This window comes from Primulina tabacum, chromosome 1 (genome assembly GCF_025594145.1).
Source record: "Primulina tabacum isolate GXHZ01 chromosome 1, ASM2559414v2, whole genome shotgun sequence".
Lineage (NCBI taxonomy): Eukaryota > Viridiplantae > Streptophyta > Magnoliopsida > Lamiales > Gesneriaceae > Primulina > Primulina tabacum.
This window is the reverse complement of record NC_134550.1, coordinates 10,937,908-10,941,967: the sequence shown is the minus strand read 5'-3', so window position 1 is coordinate 10,941,967 and position 4,060 is coordinate 10,937,908.

Below are 4,060 nucleotides of genomic sequence, written 5' to 3'. Positions count from 1 at the left end.
TTTATAATATTGGAGTTAATACGATATAAAATACATACAGAGATTGAAATAACATGCGAGAGGAAAATAAATGCAAAACCGGGATAAAAAAGGGCATTGATACTACATTATATACATATACATACACACATAACTTACATTTTTATAGAGAGAGAAGGAAGAAACCATTTCCCAAACCCATTCATGTAACCCATCTTCTTTCCCAAATTAGCCCCGAAGCCACTGTAGCAGCTGTCATAGAATCGCTATATCTCCTCCTTTCGAAGTCGAAACCCAAAATTTCTTGAAGGTTTGTCTTCCTAACATCGTAAGCTTCAATTCAAGCTATAAATCAGTCATTCTGAGCAAGGATTCGGTTAGATTGAAGCTGCTGTTCTTGTGATATGTTTTTGCACAGTTCTTGTCTGATTCGGTGAGCTTTTGCTTCTGATTTTCGGGTTTATGTGTATTTTGCACTAAGAATCTCGACTTGTTGTTCAAATAGAACTTGTACATCTATTTGTTAGCTTTCTATAGCCACTAAAAAAATGACATTCCAATTAGAAACAGATTTGATATGATGTTTCTACCATAATGTGTCAAAACCGAATTCTGTAACTCTGGTGTGTAGAATACCTACTGTAATTCGGGATTATGACCTTTGTGCAATCGGTTTATGGTTTTTTGGCTAAAATAAAAGCTGTAGATCTATGTGTTATCTTCAAAATGAGACTTGAATCGTTAAATTCCAGTAAGAATTGAGAAAAATATGCTCGTTTTTCTGAAACTGCTCAGTGTGCGAGATTTTGTCCGCAAAATTCGTGAGTAGCAGTATGTTCTTGCTAATTTTGAGATTAATCTACTGAGATTCTGAAGATGATTTCTTCTAGAAAAACTTAGATATTTGAGTATCTTTCATTTCCAATTGACGGATATTGATTTGAGTCAATATAGACGGAGATATGAATTCTATGCTATGAAGTGCCGAACTTGGAATTATGACAAAATGTAGTTTTCATGATTTTTGTTTTTGGGCGTTTAAATCATGTCGAGATGATTGAATTTCTTATTGATTTTTTTTCGGTGAAATGGGCTTGATGGATCGGTTTTAACACCTGCGATGGTGCTTCAAACAAAAAATTCTCAATGAGCTGCAATAGCTCGTGTTCTAAGAATGTAAACACCGATGAATTAAATCGATTTTGATTTTAAACCAAGAAAAAAATACTCGAAATAATCATTCGTTAAGCAAAACTATTCGGTTTAAAGCTTTTAACTTGTGTAAACTGATTAACCGATATAAGGGGGATCGATTCTTGCATATATCAATTCAGTTATGATGAGAACTGAACTGATAACATCTAGAACTGATCAAATCAATTTAAAAACAATAGTTAAACAGTTAAGTACACAAGATATGTTTATAGATGTTCGGAGACTTCAACTGCTCCTACGTCACCCCTTCTACCACCTCGGGTAGGATCCACTAGAAAACTTTGATTTATACAATGCCTTGTACAAACCCACTCAGCTTATGGCTTACACTACTGCCTAACTGAACTATTAGCCTAGACTGAAGGCAACACCTTCCAGCCAACACTTGTTTAACGTCTATGTGTCAAAGAGTACATACACAAGTTTAACGTCTTTGTACAAGAGTCACTCAACTTATCAGTACGCTCAATTTTTTGTATGTGTGAGTGATGGTGTGTGAGAACTGATCTACGAATACAACACGAAAGTGTTCTCACACACTAAGAATTTTGCTTCTAGACTAAGCAGTTGACATGCCCTATTTTTCTCTTCTTTTCTGATCTTCACACACTTGTTTGTTGATGGTCTTGATCTTGTATTTATAGAGACAATGTGATCGTACACCAAGACTCATCAAATATGTTCGTTGTAGTTTGAATTCGTTCTTGGCTTTAAGCTATGCTGTAATGTTCACTATTTTACTTTGACCGTACAATGACTTTTATACCGTTTTGCACAGCTGGATTCCACTTAGATAAGCTTGTCGTGTTCTGCAAATTGGTCGGCTCCTAATTGATGTTCTGAACTTGTCAGTTGAACTGGTCTTGAAACGGTGTGGTGAAATCAGTTGGCTCGTTAGCTGAATTGATTTCACTGATTCAGTTGAACTGGTCAGCTGGGCTCTTCATCAGTTGAGCTCTTCATCAGCTGGCCGGGCTTTTGCTGAACCACATATCACCTGGACAATAAATTGAACTTGTCTTTGATATGTCAGTTGAACTGATTCAGTTTAGTCAATCAGTTGGCGCTTTCAGTTTTGTATCTCGATAGCTTCAGTTTTGGTTCGATAACTGATCAATTTGAATCCTGATCAGTTCTAGTTTCTGCGCACTTACATAAATCATTAGAAACAAAATAACAAGTTTTTTTAACATCAAAATAAAGATTGCGAACATAAAATGTTCCAACAGGGTTATTATTTGGCTTATTGTTATGTGTTTTAGGCCGAGAATCTTGAAGTAAAGTTGATAATTGGATTTATCAAGTCGGTTTAGGTATGTTATAGTTCAGTAACATACAACGGTAACACATAAATTAATTTTTGAACGTAAATATGTGTTGTAATTGTGGTTTACATGCTTATATTGGTTATGTGTTGCTAAATACCTCTTTGTTTTACATGATCATTATGTGGCAAATTCTTTGGCATTTAGTATGGGACATGATATTATGACATTCACGTTGAGCCCTATAATTCTTTTTAGCTCGTTGTCGATATTCGTTGTTATCTAGTACTGTTGTTTATCTCGTGATCATGGTGTGGTTGATAGGCCTATATAAATTGACACACATGAGCCCGCAGATATGATTGAACAATCCCGTGGTTAGTGGGGCCTTATAAGGTGAACGCTGGGATTGTGTCAACCAGTTGTTTTGTGTCATTCCTGTTATATATCGTTACAGCTGTATGGAGGCTGAGTTGAGGGTGTTGATTAGCATAGCCCGGCATACCTTGCATACTTGGCAGGTCGGTTGACGATGTAGCTTCCCAGTGTTGCTCGAGTATTATTCTTGTTGATCGTATCGTTCATTTGGCTTCAGTTTTCCCTGTTGATAGTGAGCCCTGTTCATGCATTTCACATTTCATCTGCATATATGTATTGATGCATGATTTATGTTATCGTTATGTTTGTTGAACTGTTTCATACCAGAATCCTAACATCAGTTGTTTACTTGGGGGCTACTGTGGTTGCTTTTGGGCACCATGGTAGATCTCCCGAGTTGTTTTGCAGCACCAGGCAAAAGTTTCGCTGGCGGAGCTCGTGGTTGAGGTTGGAATGTTTGGTATAGGTTCATTGGAGTCTCTCAGCTAGTCTTTATGGTTGTCTTGGAGTTTGTGTCAGTTCTATGTCGTATTTTATTTGCCGCGGAGATTCCCCGAGTCTCTGTATGGGTGTTTGACTTGTTATTATTTAGTTTAGATCAGTTTTAGTATGTTTTAAAGCCTTGCCGGCTTATTTGAACTGATGTTTGAGAATTGTTGACGTGTGCTTGGTCGGCACTTGCATGTGATTGTTAATGATTATCGCAGCATCAGTTTTGAGTCATTTTACTATTTTTTGATACTTAAGTTTTTCGAGATATCCTAGTTAGGGGTGGTCATGCCTGAAATTTTTCTAGGCCCCGAGGTCCATTTTTAAAGTATTTTAAACCATTTTTCGCTGCAAAATTAAATCAAATCATTATTGTTTGAGCATTAATTGTTATTAAAATAAATGGGCCTCACAATATTTAAATTCTAGATTTTTCCCCATTTTTATCTAAATTTAAATTATTAGTCTCAATGCAAATAAATATTATAAAATATCATAAATTTAAAATTCATTAAAACTATCATATTTTTATCATTTCAATTAATTAAAAGAAAATATTATATAAAATCATCTAAAATTGTAATATAATCTCTAAATTTTTTTTTATATAAAAATCAATTAACACGAAATTTTAATAACATGCACATGAAAAGTGTACATAAATTCTATTATTTAACACATATGGGGATATATACCAAAGGATACCTGTATAAATTATTTTTTGTTCGCTTTTG